This window comes from Malaclemys terrapin, chromosome 2 (assembly GCF_027887155.1).
Source record: "Malaclemys terrapin pileata isolate rMalTer1 chromosome 2, rMalTer1.hap1, whole genome shotgun sequence".
NCBI classification, from domain to species: Eukaryota; Metazoa; Chordata; order Testudines; family Emydidae; genus Malaclemys; species Malaclemys terrapin.
The window spans coordinates 203,548,213-203,564,403 of NC_071506.1; the positions used below are offsets into that span (position 1 = coordinate 203,548,213).

At 46.3% G+C, this 16,191-nt stretch overlaps 1 long non-coding RNA gene across 1 annotated transcript; it reads left to right on the plus strand.

Moving 5' to 3' along the window:
* The first annotated feature begins 228 nt into the window (after nucleotides 1-228).
* LOC128831982 (uncharacterized) lies at nucleotides 229-11,843 on the plus strand. The gene is made up of 5 exons (XR_008443870.1): nucleotides 229-295; nucleotides 1,844-1,978; nucleotides 4,459-4,535; nucleotides 9,975-10,235; nucleotides 11,437-11,843. It is a non-coding gene; the product is annotated as an uncharacterized LOC128831982 (long non-coding RNA).
* Nucleotides 11,844-16,191: the final 4,348 nt, after the last annotated feature.

Sequence of the window (16,191 nt, forward strand, 5' to 3'; positions counted from 1 at the left end):
GTTACCATCCGTCCGTATTTCCCCGGACATGTCTGGCTTTTGCGTCTCTAAATAGCCGTCTGGGAGGAATTGGTAACAAGGTTAAAATGTCTGGGGGGGTTTTCTCCCTTGCCTCCCTCCCTCCCTTCCATGCAGAGTGCGGCTGCTGATTGGGCGCCGGGCCGATTGACCCGCTCCCATTGGCCTCCAGCAGCCAGAGCCCTCTCCTGCTCCCCCCTCCTCTGTCTGCAGCCCTGTGTAACACACAAACCAACCCACCGGGCAGCATGTTTTACAAACACGTGGAGCCAGAATGGTAAGGGGAGTCCGAGGGGGGCAGTCAGGGAGCGGGGGAGTGTTGGATGGGTCCCCGGCCTCCACCTGCCACCCCCCCTCCGTGCGTCCGTCCCCCCATGAGCGTCTCCTCCCTGCCTGCCTCTCCCTTGTCTGCTTGTACTGCCAGAGCCAGCAGCAACTGCTGTCAGCTGCCCCCAGGTCCTAGTGCCCCCATCCACTAATAGGAAGACAGGCTGCCCTTACCCTGCCCTTCCACCCTAGCCCTGAGCCTCTCCAACACCCCAAACCCTCAGCCCCAGCCCACGTCCCCCCACACCCTAATCCTCTGCTCCATCCCTGAACCCCTCCTGCATCATGAACCCTCATCCTCAGACCCACAGCCCTCACCCCTGCATCCCCTATCCCCAAACCCCCTCCTGAAACCCCTCCCCCTTCCCACACCCCCCCTCCTGCCCTCAAACTCCCTCCCAAAGCCTGCACCCCCTCCCTTTGCACCACCTCCCACCCCCAAACTCCATCCCAGAGCCTGCACCCCTCATCCCCTCCTGCACACCCATCCCCTGCCCCAGCCCAGAGCCTGCACCCAACACCCAAACTCTATCCCAGAACCTGCACCCTGCACCCCTCCTGCACCCTAATCCCCAGCCCAGGACCTGCACCCCAGACCTCCAACCCCCCTCCCAGAGCCTTAGGCAGGTGTGTGTGGGGGGGTTCTGGGCACCACCAAAATTTCTACAACCCCGCCACCCATGCGAGTGGATAAGGGTCGGGGCAGTCAGGGGACAGGTAGGGTCCTAGGGGGGGCAGTCAGGGTGGGGGGTTCTCAGCAGGGGGCAGTCAGGGGACAAGAAGCAGGAGGGTTGGAGTTCTGAGGGGGGCAGTCAGGGGGTGGGAAGTGGGAGGGAGTGGATGGGGGCAGGGCAGTGGCAGGGCTAGGGCGGGGCTTCCCCCCCCGTCCAGTGTCCTCTTTTTTGATTGTGGAAATATGGTAACCCTACTATTGAATCATGGAATGCATTTACAAGTGCCTTTTCCCAAAGACTTCAAAGCACTTTGCAAATGTTAACTGAGCTTCACAATAACCCTCTAAGGCGGTTATAGATTAACACACCCTTATTAAAAATAGCAGAGAAGTTGCCAAGGTCACACAGTCAATGGCAGAGTTAGGTCAGGAACCCCAGAGTTCCACTTTTGTGGCATTCTCCAGTGTTCCATAGCCAGAAGTTGTTCCCTCCCTTTTTGACTTCCTTACCCATCCCTAAGACTATGCCTTAGCAGAAAGGTTTTCCTGGCACATGCAGAGCTGGCTATGTAGCTCTGAGTCCCAACTCCTGAAGGATTCTCTAGGAAAGAGGTGGAGTGGGAGAAGGTGGAGGTATGGCCACGTTGTTCTTATGCATCAGCTATTCTGTGCTGGTGCAGTACTACAGTGGACCATGGGAATAGTGGTACAAGTTAGGGCAGCCATCTAAGTGGCTGTAACCTGTGCCAAGGATCAAGCTGGCCTCTGGCAGCCCCAGGATGTGGAAAGAGAGCACATGTTTCTTCCCTTTGTTCCCTGTGGTAGATCGCATTGATACAGGAATGAATCTGTCCTGCACAGTTTCATATTCTAACTACTAGACTACACTCCCATAAAAAAAAATTAAAAGGGATCAAAAGCTGGGCTCTGTCTGGAAGGCATATTTCAACCTTGACCAAGGTGAGTCCTAAGCAGTGATATGTAGCAGGTTCTTCCATAATGAATATATATTTTATTTTATTTAAGTATGTGTGTGTATAGGTTAGATTAGATTTCAACACAGAAATACTTTTAACATTACACAATATGTCTCATGTCAACCTTCCAAAATTGTCATGAAAATTTACCAGCCCAGGCACAAAATTTTACTCCCACGTCATTTACCATGATTTACCTATATATAAACTTGCTACAAAATTAAATAAATAAACTTACTTCCTCCAATTTTACAAGGGTGGAGGTCATAGAGGTGTCACAACATACTTCTCACAATCATCTGCCTTTTGAATTTCCTTATAATTAATATAGTAATTTTATTGACTTTCCTTAGTTTTTGAAAATTTTAATAAATTGATCATCTCTTTAAGAAGAGATTTATTACTAGTTCTTGCTTTTACTGTTGAAAACCTAAAGTCTTTTAAACAATGATTAATTATTATGCAAACTGTGCTTCCTTTGCTTCCCCCCCACACCATCATCATGTTCTCATTATACCTCTGGCATTTAGGGCAGCAACGAAGCTCCTCCACTCCTGTCTGTTTCTGGAAAGTCTTTCAATGGTTCCCCAGCTGTGCCCCAGGTTTTTCAGTTCAGCTTCCACAGCTCTTCACCATGTTTTTTTTGGGTGGACTCATTTTCGCTTACCTTCAGGTGTCCATCTTATTGCTATTCTGGTGATGGAATCAGTTTCCATCCGAAACACCTGGCCAATACATCTCCAACGCCTCCTGGCAACGATGGTTCTCATATCTTCTTGGCTGCACTGTGTGAATAGATCTTGGTTTGAGATTGTTCTGGGCCAAAAGATATGGAGGATTTTTCTGAGGCAGGTTGTATAGAATGAAGACAGTTTGGACATGTCATACTTTCTCATTTCCCAGTCTTCTGCACTATAAAGTAGTGTTGAAAGTATGCAGCTCTGATAAGTCTTGAGTCTGGTTAGTTGTTGTATTTTGATGATTTCCAGACTGTATTTAAGCTCTGGAAGGTGTTTCTGGCTTTATTGATTCTGCTCCGGATGTCTTGGCTTGTTCCACCATCCTGGCTGATGGTGCTGCCCAAGTATATGAATGTTTCTATATTGGTGAGAACATAATCCTCTATCAATACTACTGATGGTAGGGCAATATTAAGGATCATGATATCTGTCTTATTGCGGTTGATTTTCAGTCCTCTGTCCTCTGGTGTCCGTGCCTTGTCATGGAGGAACATCTTCCGTGCTCTAACAATCTCCAGAGTCTGTGTCGGTAGGGGCTTTTTACTCCTGGCAGGTTCAACCATGCCAGATTGGTCTATGGGGGAGAGACAAAACAGACACCCTGGTCCTCCAGGTTGGGGGTTAGGCACAGGGCTAACAATCCTGTCCCGTAAAAAAACACAATATGTTATGGAAACAGCAGCAGAGAAATTGACCATTACTGTATGTGATGGCTCTCAGGAGTCAATGACTTGCTCGCCCACCACCACCAACTAAACGGGGAACTGGTAGAAGTGTCAGGAACTTCATTTTTTAGCTACAGGATAAAGCTAAAACTAATATACTTCATGCTGTGCCTTTGATTTAGTTCCCAGTGGGGCTGGTAGATTTGGTGCATCCATTGCCAGTTATGGATGCTGTGATGACAAAATTCAGCTCCCAGTGTGAAAAGATTAAACTGTACAGTGTTATTACCTAATAATGTAATATTGGTCTCTCTTTTTATTAGGACCTCGGCTTTCTCCCTAATGACGAGTAACACCTAAAAGAAACAATAACCGTGGAACACTTTAAATTGTCAGATTTAATAGTATAGTTTTTGTTTGTTTGTTTGTTTTGGGGTTGACAGGACTTAGGGAGGAAGAGGGATTCAAATAAAACCAACTACTAGTTAATGATGGGGAAGCCAATTAAATTGCAGTTAAAACTGTTGTGGATGTGCATTAAAGGGATAACTGCAGTTCATCTTAATTAAAGCTGGAAAATCTTTTAGATACAGAAAAATTACAGTTATTTAACCACATCATAGGTCATGGTTGGATTATTTGCACTTGAATATACATAGGACCCAGACCTGTACTTCTTATTCAGACAAAACTCCCATTGAAATCAACACACTGTTAACAAGAAACTGCTGAAACCTATTTTGTGATGGGTGGGTGCTGGTCTTCATTCAGACAAAGGTCCCCAACCATTTCCCAATCTTCAGGAAGCTTGTATGCATTATTCTTTGGTGGAGGCTGCCTCTTTGTGGCAGAACATTCAATGAGTTATATGTTCATTTTAAGATGTTTGTACCCTGTGCTATTCACTTATATTGCATGTTCATTTTCTAAATTTTTATACATGTGTGTAAATGCCACTCCCATGACAGTTCATGACCATATATATTTTTGGCATCTAAAGTGCAGAGTACCATGGACTGGTAAACACTGAAACCAATTTATAATATTCTGATATTTAGATGTTGAAAATAGGTGGTCTCTGATTGTCTACCTCATGCCTGCACAAACCCAGTCTACTTCATCAAGCAACATTAAGGTATGTGCCTACATTGCGGAGAATGTTACTAATATTTGCTCCTAACTCTCTTGCACCTTGAAAACTCACAGCGCCCAGTGTCTATGGATGAGCTTCCTCACTGTCCAAGAGGGTCTTCCGTAACTCACTCTTCCTAGATGGCAAAGTCTAATTGATTAATCTATCTCCTCTGCTTGCAGAAATGAAGTAGATGATCAATCCACAGCTCCCTTCCCTTATATATGTTTAATTAATGGGTATTTTCATCACAAGCTGGGAGAGTTGTATATTACTGTAGCCTGTTAAGGTACACACGTCTATTTCTTTTTCAACAATACATGAATATTCTAGATGACTGTTTTGAATATGTAATGCTTCCGGATTGTTTGCATATTTAAGTGCATTTGTAAATATTGCCAAAAAAGTTCTTTATTCCTATATGGAGGCATACCCCTGCAGCTCTTACTCAGCACAGTCCCATTAAATTCATTGGGAGTCTTGCTTGAGCAAGGACCGTATCAGATCTCAATACTATAGATTTTTATGAATTTCTGAATTTGAACCCAGATCTTGCATCCTAGTCCCTATCTCTATAATGGGCCAAATCAAAACCACAAATGTGAGCAGCCCTAAATTTTGGCTAGAGTTCAAACTCTAGATTCAAACCTCAGTTTTGCAGCTCAGGCCTATCTCAAATGTAGAGAGTCTGATTGGACTAGCTCTGCAGCTCTTACTCCTGCTTTATCACAATGTCCTGTGATGAGATCTGTGATACAGATTCTCCATTTTTAGCAATGGGTACTTTAATTGCATCCAATAAATGGAAGAGGCTCCCTGATTAAAAGAACACTCTGTCAGCTATTGTGAGAATGTCATTTATTTATGTCAAATGCACAAGTTTTTGTAGTTCATGAAAAAAAACGATATATGTATTGGGGGCTAGAGACCAGTTTATGTTAATTACTACTGACAATTTTCAGTGTACTCTAAAGTATAACACAAACTCATCACTATTTCATAAGGGCTTGATTGTGCAACCATTCCTCACTTTTGTGAGCACCTACATGAAGTAGTCTCAGGGACATTAATAGGTCTACTTGTCAGAGTAAGTGTTTCAACCTGGATAAGATTGGCTCAATCAAGGCCTAAATATGAAAAATGCTTAGTTTTATTAAACAAAACACTCTACTGGTCTCTGAATTTGGAATCTTTGCCCTTGATCCTACATTCCTTGCCAACCTAAAACTCATGATTTAGGTGGGCAAGGATCAGGCCCATCACTGGCATTTTAAATCACTTTAAAGCAACCCAGAGCATGTAAAATTAGTTTTTGACTTCATCAGGAGTATGGATTGAATGAGCTTTTAGACTAGCCACAAATTGGTGATATTTGGCATATCACTGCTTTTTTTTTTTTAATGAATTGTGGAATAATTTTTTCCTACCAGCAGGGCCGGCTCCAGGGTTTTTGCTGCCCCAAGCAGCCAAAAAAAAAAAAAAAAAAGCCGCAATCGCAATCTGCGTCACTTCCGCCGCGACTCTACCGCCGCCGCTTCTTCGGTGGCAATTCGGCGGCAGGTCCTTCCCGCCGAGAGGGAGTGAGGGACCCGCCGTCTAATTGTTGCCGAAGAGCCGGACGTGCCGCCCCCTTCCATGTGCCGCCCCAAGCACCAGCTTGCTAGGCTAGTGCCTGGAGCCAGCCCTGCCTACCAGTGCCCAGAGTGACAGAAAATAGATCTTAATTGCAGGGCTCTATAACATGCTGGCTATTGTGCTTTGTTTCTGTTGTTAATTTGGGCACTGATATAGTGGGTATTTATCCATTTAACCTTTTCTGGAAAATTCATAAAAGTGGAGAGGCAGGTGGTATGAAAAATATTCCCACACAGAGATTTTTCTATTTCAATGAAAATGTATTTTAAAATAGGCTGGTTGTTGTATTGAAGTATTGCAATGGATATAACAATGTTTCTGTAATGAGTCATACTAATTTTTTTTTAAATCAAGTTTATCACCGTAGGATTACAGAGACTTCCATTATTCAGTTAAAAGTAGATTAAAAAGTGCCCACTTCTGCTTCCAAGAATTTGCATATTGTTCCTCAACATTTTTGTTGAGAATAATAGAATGATATGGTTGCCTTTATTAAAATGTGATTTTCCCACCCTCTTCATCTGTATATAATGACTTTTTTTCACCAAGATGTGCCAGTTGGATGAGCCATTTCTTTTAGTAGAAACCGCAGCTCTGAAAGAGGAACAAAAACCTTATTCACAACCTAGTTCTAAAACAATCTCCTCTGTTCAACGTGACTATGTTAAAACTCTCTGCAGTTCTCTTATCTAACCATTTACATTCTGGAATATAGCAGCAGTTAGTGCTTAGAAAATAATTACTATAAAAGATGCTGCTAAATTGACATCTGTTTTGTTCTATTTTATGAAATCCCTAAGATGAATGCAGCTTTACTGATTAGGGCAAAATAAACATGTCAACTTCCTTGTGGTTATATAATAAAAGGATTTGTGCAAATATTAAATAAATTAGTGACTGCAATATGTGTCAGAGTGCATATAGAAGACTTTGAAAATGGTTTCAGTAAACATAACTGTAACTTCTTCAAGTGCTGTCCCTGTGGATGCTCCACTTCAGTAGCAGTGTCTGTCTGGGTCATGTATGCTCAGTAGTCATCTCATGGCGCCATGGACGTCTCATCAAATGTGCGTGTGACCTAACTCCCTCAGTTCCTTCTCAACCATCCTTGGCCTGAGATGGATCTACATCGTGGTGTCCCAATGTCTTTCACAAACCTAGAGAAACATCGTTAGAAATAGTTTAATTTTTTTCCTAGTATAATTAGTGTTAGTTTGGTTAGTCTTAGTCAGTTACCAAAAAAAAAAAAAATCTTTCCTCAGAGCGGGGACCACTTAATCCTACTCAACAATGCCTGGTTCCCCAGGTTTTGAAAGATGTGGCTCTGTGCAGCTCCTGGTAGCAGTGGCATGTCCCTCCTCCAGCTCCTACTCATAGTGGCAGCCAAGGGGCTCCATGTGCTGGTCACCTCGCCCCAAGGGCTGCCCCTGCAGCTCCCATTGGCTAGAAACCATGGCCAATGGGAGCCGCAATGGCAGCGCCTGCAGGCAGGGCAGCACGCAGAACCGCCTGGCTGAGCCTCCACGTAGGAGCTGGAGAAGGGACATGCCGCTGCTACCGGGAGCTGCTTGAAGTAAGCGCCACCCAGACCCTGCCCCCCTCCCATGCTCCAACCCCCTGCCCCAGCCCTGACACCCCTCCTGCACTCCAAACCTCCCATTCCCGGCCCCACCCCAGAGTCTGCACCCCCCCAGCCAGAGTCCTCCCCCCTCGTGCCCCAACCCTGATCCCCCTCCTGCCCTCTGAACCCCTCAGTCCCCTCCTGTACCCCAACCTCCTGATCCCTGGCCCCACCCCACAGCCCGCACCCCCAGCTGGAGCCCTCATCCCCTCCCCCCTGTACCCCAACCTCCTGATCCTCCTCCCGCACCTTGAACTCCTCATTTCTCACCCCAACCCCAATTTCATAAGTATCCATGGCCCACCATAAAATTTTCATACACAGATGTGGCCCTCAGGCCACAAAGTTTGCCTACCCCTGACCTAGAAGATCACAAGAACAACACTCTGATACACAAAACTTGAGTTAGATGCCTAGGCTTCTATACAATGAGTGAGGAAATATATGCATCTTATACTGTGATCCACAAAGTCTGAAACCATGTCTCTCATCAACAGAAGTTGGTCCATATAAGCCAGTTTTGCAATTTAATTCAGCTATTGAGAAAAGATCCCTAAAATCAGGTTTTATGGCTAAAAGCCAAAATAAAAGATATTACCTCACCCACCTTGTCTCTCTAATATCCACAAAGCCAGCATGTTAGGCAGGGGGCTGCCTAAACTAGCCAATAGGCAATGCTGCCCTGAGGGGTGTGTGCTAAGCCACGCCCCTCTCTTAGAGATAGGTACCTAAGGGCTGGTCTACACTGGGGGGGGGGGGGGAATCGATCCATTCGCATAGCTGAAGTCGAAGTATCTTGGATCGAATTACCTGGGGTCCACACGGCGCGGGATCGATGGCCGCGGCTCCCCCGTCAACTGCGCTACTGCCGCTCGCGCTGGTGGAGTTCCGGAGTCGACGGTGAGCGTGTTCGGGGATCAATATATCGCATCCTAATGAGACGCAATATATCGATCCCAGATAAATCGATTGCTACCCGCCAATACGGTGGGTAGGGAAGACGTACCCTAAGTCTGTCTGCAGGGAAGCTCTTATCTCTGCTTGCAATCCATTAACTGGAGGAAGGTATGCAGTTGGGCAGGACCTGAAACAAAATAGGCCAGTATGGAGGGAGGGAGGTCCTCCCTTATAACATCTAGCCTAATGGATAGAGTACTCATTGTGGATGAGGGAGGCATCCAGTTCAAGTCTTGCTTCTCCTAAGAGGGCAAAAGCTTTGTCACCATTCAGACAGTGCCCTGATCACTAGACTGATATCGATCTCCCTCAATGTCTCCTGTTGAACTTGTTTCACTTTAATTTAACAATTAAATATTAATTGGGCCAGAGAAAGAGTTAGAATGACTCTATAGCTTAGTAGTTAGTGCATTCACCTGTGAGGTAGCTATTCTCTCTTCAAATCCCTTGTTTCTCTTAAGAGAAGGGGGGACTTGAACTGAGGGTCTCCCACATGCTGGGTGAGTACTCTATCCATTGGCTAAAGGTTATAAGAAAGGGTCCCTTGCCCCAGGCTGTTTTGTTTGAACTTGCCCAAGGCGCCTGACCTGCTACCTACCAGATCAGGCCCCTGCACATGACTTAGGTGTCCAAACACCTGTTTTCCCTGGTTTCAAATTGCTCTTGGGCTTAGGCAGGAGGGAGGCAGCAGTGTGCATGCCTGGAGGAGGCAGTAAAACTTAGGCACTGAGTGAGTTTAAGTGCTTACAGGTTTAGGTCGCTGCCAAGCAGTTTTGTGGATTGCAGTGGTGCCTAAAAACAGGATGTAGGTGCCTAACTACCTTTGTGGATTGAACCTGAGGGCTAAGAGCCTGTGCTTCTCCTCCAGCTGCAAAAACTGTCTCTGCACTACCTGACATTGAGTAGAGGGAAGTATAGCAATATGTGTGGGCCAGCCGTGAGACATGGGATTTGTGTTCAGGTAAATCCCAACGGCCCCACTGCATTACACAAAGGGCTCCCGCTCCCAGGAGTTCTGGTTGCTATATCAGTTCACTGGCACTGTGGCATCACACTGCTGGCCAGGAGGTGGGAGTGAATCTCACTTCCCCATCCAATCTGCAATTCTCCCACGCAGAGTGAGGTTGCATGGGTGAAGTGGGTTTCACTCAAGCTTAATGTAACTGAATTTTAAAGTGCAGTTTTTTTCTGAAAAGTGACTGTAAAATTAGCACCTTCTTACTCCGCAGATCTGTCCCTTGTCTGTATTCAGTCGTATCTGCTTACGTGTGAAGGAGCAGAGAGACCGCTGCCAGGCACAGTAGGGGTTAAAGAAAACCTGTGGGTTCAGCTAGCCCTGCCCCATTATATCTGCAGCCAATGCCAGGCCTGGAAGGAGGAGAAAAAGAAGGGAGCCTGACTCAGTCTGGGGCTGACTGGTGAAGAAGTAGCTCTCTGTGTGGCTATATGAAGGCACAGATGCAACCTTCCTGCTAATGCAGCAACTGGAAGTAAGTAAGTCTTCCCCTGTCAAGCCCCAACTGTGGGGAAACTGGACTAGAAGAGCCATGCCCCAAACTAAAGGACTTACATAGGAGGCAGTTCAGACAACAGGTTCTGAGCCAGGCCCCCTCCCTCCCTCACGGTTGGGAGGAAGATCCATCTCCCCTGTCTAGGGGTGTAAGTGGCCCAAGACTATGGGGGAAAGGAGGTCAGGTCCCCCCTCCAGCCTCTAACTAATGATCTAGCCGCTAGGCTGCCTGGCCACCGAAGGCCCTATCACATTATGTCCATGACAAAATAGGTTTTTACTGCAATTAGCTCCTGTTTGTTCTGCAGAGCCAACCTAGCTGAAAGTGTGAGCTAGATACTAAGCTCTTTAGGGCAGAGATGTTTCATTTACTATGTTTGTGGTGCACCTAGTAAAATGGGTCCATGATCTAGTTGACCTCTAGGGACTAATGCAATATTTGTATTAAATAATACAATCTTGTGCACAGAGTTGTTGACTAAATTCCAGTTACAAGATTGACTAACTGCACTTTTGTGAAACCTCATTGAATGCCGTGGGATTCCATATTTATTGGCTGTTTCCATGTCAAATGAGGCATTTACAAGCAAAAAGATTATTTTTCTTTCAACTGCCAGCCCTGTAAACTCTGACTGGGTTCATTCATTCTCCCACATCAACACCAGTAATAGACTGTGCAGGTCAAATTCTGCCCTCATTTTTCTGTAGAGGCTGTAAAGCTGTACAGTCACAGTAGCCAGTAGAGGGAGCTCTCATGCAGCCAGATAAATTAAAGAAGGGCTCAGGATCTGTTGTCTGAGCTGCTCCCTTGGTTGAAAGTGCCAAGGAAAAGAATATTAAAGTTATCTAAGTCCCAAAGAATTCTCTGTCATCTTAAATTCATTGCAAGATGTTAATGCACACAATGATTAAAGCAAGATCATGTTAAATTTATTATATATATTGCTTCGACAATAGAATTAGAGCAAAAACCTTTTTTTCTCTCTTTAGGACTGATCCTGCAACCTATGCTCACCTGAGTAATCCTTTCTCAAACAGTACTGCTCCTGTAAAGATTACTCAGGTGAGCAAGGGTTGCAGAAACTGGCCCCTGTATAATGTTTGATTTGCAAGTAAAGCGATGGTATTGGCCCACAAAACTAATTACACACACTCTTCCCCCCCCCACTCTTATTTCTCAGCAATGGGGAGACTTGGTCGTGTTGGATAAATCTCTCTACTACGTTTCAAGAACTGCATAAGTATCAGTATCATGCATGCCAATGCACACTGATTGGTTTCAGAAAACAGCAGATACATAATTAAGAATATATAATCCCATATCACTTTTAGTCATCATGTGCAAATGAGGTAGGCAAGACCTTAAAAACTAACATCCTGAATGTTTTGTATAGATCAGAGGTTCTCAAACTGTGGGTGGTCCATGAGCTCCATTCAGGTGGTCCGCAGATAGTTCTCTCTAAGGTGCGTGCCTGGGTGGCTGCACACTAGACAATGAAGGGCCACCCACCTAATTAGTGGAGCCGCGTAGGAGTGGCTCCACTAATTAGGTGCCTGGACCTTGGAGAAGATGCACATGTAAGGTGAGGTGGTGACGGGGGTGTGTGTGGGGGGGGAATAGTGTAGCTAGGAGGGGGCAGTGGGTGAGAAGAGGGGGTGGGGGGAATTTGGAATGTGCAGGGCTGCAGCAGCCAGAGAAAGAGGCATCTTTCCCCAGCTCCAAAGCGCTTTACAATAGTTAGCTAATGGTACAAATAACATTTGGAAAGATCATTAAGTGGTCTGCAGAGACCCTCAGCAATTTTCAAGCGGTCCATGGGGGGAAAAAAGTTTGAGAACCACTGATAGAGATGTTAAAGATTCCATGATGCTTTTTGCAAGCATAGGGATTTTGCTGGAGTCCTTGATTTAACTACCCCTAATGCTATGCCTCATAGTGACTACTGACTGGCTCCTGCCTTTCACCCCTCAGATTGTAGTAGTAGGATTTTATGTTTGTATTTTGTATAATTTAGAATGAAGGCTTCTGCATTGGAATTTGATGTTCCTGTTCAAAATGTTTTGTGTAAATTAATTCTGTTTTGTGTGTGAATGAGGAATGGGTGTTGAGAGATAAATGTGAAGGCCGTCACTGAACCAGATGTTTTAGGGAGCACCGGAGACCGATGTAAGGGTGCCAGGAGGCCTTACTGGAAATCCTGGGAGGTGGGCTTGCAATGCTTGTGCCTGTCCACGTCTACAGGCCCCTCCCCCAGCCTAGTGGGAGGGACCACTGGACCCGGGTTCCAAATGAAGACAGAGGACAGCTAATGAAAAACAGGGTCGGGAGTGGTGGTCAGAGGTTCAAAACAAGGGTATCAGATGGGGACACCAAGCAGAGGACACCGGACAGCGCCTACTGATCCTCAAAGGTGTCTCGGGAGCCAGCGGACGCTGCCCAGTGGAACTCTGCCCATAGGCGTAACACTAGGGAAGACCGGAAATAGGCCCCACAGTCGCAGAACACCCCCTTGGCTAGCATCCTCCTCCTGGCTTTATAAATGGCGACCTTGGCTAGGGCCAGAAGTGGTTGACGAGGAGGTCTCATGACTTTGTGGGGCCACGGACAGGGTGTGCGAAAATGAACAAGTGTGGGGAAAAGTGCAGCCACAACCTCAGCAAGAGGTTCTGAAGGAGCCGGAATAGGGGCTGCAATTTGGTGCATTCAAGGTAGGCGTGTGCCAGGTTCTCCCGCATGCCGTAGACGGGGCAGGCCTCGGGAATGGGGGTGAACTGTGCTAGGTACATGACTGTGCTCACGGCCCCATGAAGGAGCCGCCAACCAATGTCCCCGGCGGGCTGTGGGACCAGGGTGGAATAGAAGCTGGCCCACCAGGGCTCCTCACCCTCCACGGGTGGTAAGTAGTCCCGCCATTTGGTGTCGGGGCGGGACACGAGGGTGAGGAAATGCAACGTGTGGAGCACAAGCGTGTACAGTTGGTCCCTGGGTGCGGTTCAGAAGCGAACCAGCTGCAGGACACCGAGCTGGCTTGAAGTATGCAAGTGGGGAGGCACCAGGAGGCTGCAACACGCTCCTATTGAAATGTCAGAGGGAGGCAGATTGACGACTCTAAAGATGAGACAGGCACCTATCAATGGGGACAAGATAGCTGTGATCAAAACCAGCGTGGGATAACTCCCTGAGAGACTTGATGAAAAAACAAGATAAAGGATGAGAAAAACAATTTAAGAAAACAAGCATTCATCAAACAATGATTGATTACAGCATGACGGTGCAAAACTCATTGGTCCCAATGAAGGAAAATCACTATATAAACAGGGTGCCTTGCCATGAAACTTTGGGTTCATCCTGCCAAGACTTCCCTGGAGCATCGTGTCGTGACTGACAGAACCCGGCTCCTCTATACCTGTGATCAACCTAGTAGATTGATCCGGATTCTGGATTGGGTAACTATAACATCGGTGTGTGTGTGTGTGTGTGTGTGTGTGTGTGTGTGAATGGATATGCTAACTGTTGTATCGTCCCCTGAAAAAGATCCCGTGTGCTTCTTATAAGCATAACAAGATGTCTGCAGAATTTTGGATCTTTTTGCAGCGCTTAGATCTGTTGGAATAGAGGCATTAGACTATAAAGTATAATTACTAATGATGATAATTTAAATATAGTACCTATATTTAAAAAGTTTGTAGAACTCAATAAAAATGTTTTAATCAAAAGTTTAGAGGCTTTAAGTTTAATGTTTGAAAATTCAGTAATAATATTTTGTTGATGTACTACAATATGCATTTCCGCACAGCATTATGGAAGAGTGCTCAGGAAGCAAAGACATCACATTTTTGTTAAGGAAATATTTTTGGATTGGTTATAAAACTTAAGAATAGCAATTCATAATGAATCATTGTCTAAAAGAGTGTGCATATGTACAGGCCAGAAATAATCATGGTCTTGACAAACTCTACAAACCTTTTTCTCACAGTAAACAACATGACGTACAGCAATATTTACATTGAACAATGAATATGTAAATATTGACATGATGTAATAATGTACTTTACCCATACCTTCAATCCAAAAGAAAGACTGACTGAGAATTTGATCGTGAACTCAGGTGCTTGGGACAAGTGTTTTCTAAAAAAGCTACCCGGCATGTTTGCATATCAAAAGGCAGATTCCAGTTCAAATATGACAATCCCTGAACTGAACACAGAAGGCTTCTCTTGGGAGGCAAGCTAATACTTTCAGCCATGAAAACCACTTAGTTCCTGTAAGAATATAATGAAAGTTGAGTTTCAAACTCTGCTTTTTCCAAAAATTTGGCTGATGGACTGAAACATTCTACAAGTATTGGTAGCCCAACAGTGCATTTTTGGAAAATGAAGCAAAATCTAATCAGCTAATCTTTTAATACATCTGGAAAAAATAAGGAATGTACTAGTTTTACTTACTTTATTACTTGCAGCATTATAGAACTTCACAACTCCAAAGTACTGCACTGAGGAATATTCTAGCTCAAGAGCTGTTTTTTTTTCTTGTGTATTTATTTTATCCACTGATAAGATGTGCCTATCAATTAGTCTCTCAAGACCCATTTACAATAAAAGCAATTTAAAAACTGCACTAAAAGTTTTCATAACCTAGTTAATCTTATCTGATGCAAACTCCACAGCTAGGATAGCAAACACCCAAATTAGGTGCTATTTAAAGCCTATGTGGATGTGGGGACATGAAACTGTGAAACTATAATGATGGGGGGGGGATCATTGTAATTTTAAATTTGAAAAGACTATCTGCTTTAAACAAATGAACGTATCTATTTTGATTTGTTTATGAGGCTAGTGCAGAGATGGGCAAACTATGGCTTGCAGGCCACATCCGGCCCGTGGGACCGTCCTGCCATAAACCTTTTGTGGGTCTGGCGCCAAACATATCTGTGGGCCCCCATGGGGGCAGTGGAGCATGGTGTGTGTGTGTGTCCCTGGAGTGAGGGGCCAGCCAGGGACATGGCATGGCATGGCAGGGGCAGCCCTGCTCCGCCCAGCCCAGTGTGAGGGCACTATTTACAAACCAGCAGTTGCCAGATGCACAGTGGCCTGCCCAGCCCTGTGCTGCCAGCATGCCCTTTCCCCTCGGGGATGGGCCCATGCCACACCACAAAGCCCCATCCAACACTGGAACAGCCCTCCAATTCCCTATGGCCACAGCCCCCCCTGACCCTGCCACAAATGCACAGCGCCCTGCACAACACCAGCCCTGCCCAGCACTCCCTACTCACAGCCCCACAACTGCTCAGCACCCCACACAGAACCACCACTCCTTAGTGCCCCAGCACACAGATCTTCCTCACTCCTTCACAGCGCAGCATCCCCACCCACACTCCAGAAACCCCCTCCTCCATGCCCTGCCTTCTGGCTGCATTCACGGACCCTGCTGGGAGGTGACTGTCTGCTGGGCTGAGCTGCCAGTGCAGTTCCCGGGGCGGGAAATCACTCTGGCCCCGGAAGTGGTGCGATCAGCCAGGCCAGAGCCTGCCCCAGCCAGCCTTCCTCAGGATCCACTTGCCTGGAGGTGCCCAGCCAAGCCCCCCACACTGTACCCCCTGCCCCCACTGGCTGAGACTGGCCAGGCTTCTGCACCAGTCCCAAGCAGCTCAGTTCCAGGGAGAGAGGTGGGACCCCACCGGTGGTGGAAAGCAGAGACTGCCCAGAGCCAGAGGTGCACTGGGGTTTGGCCAGGGGGCAGAGAGAAGCCAGTGGGTGGGGCCAGGGGGTGAAGAGGAGCCCTCGGTAGGCAGGCTGAGAGGAGCAAGTGGTGGGCGGGGTGGGGGGAGCCAGTTGGGTTGGTGGGGTCTCAGGGCTAGGGTGACCAGATGTCCCATTTTTAAAGGGACAGTCCCAGTTTTTGGGACTTTTTCTTATATAGGCGCCTATTACCCCCC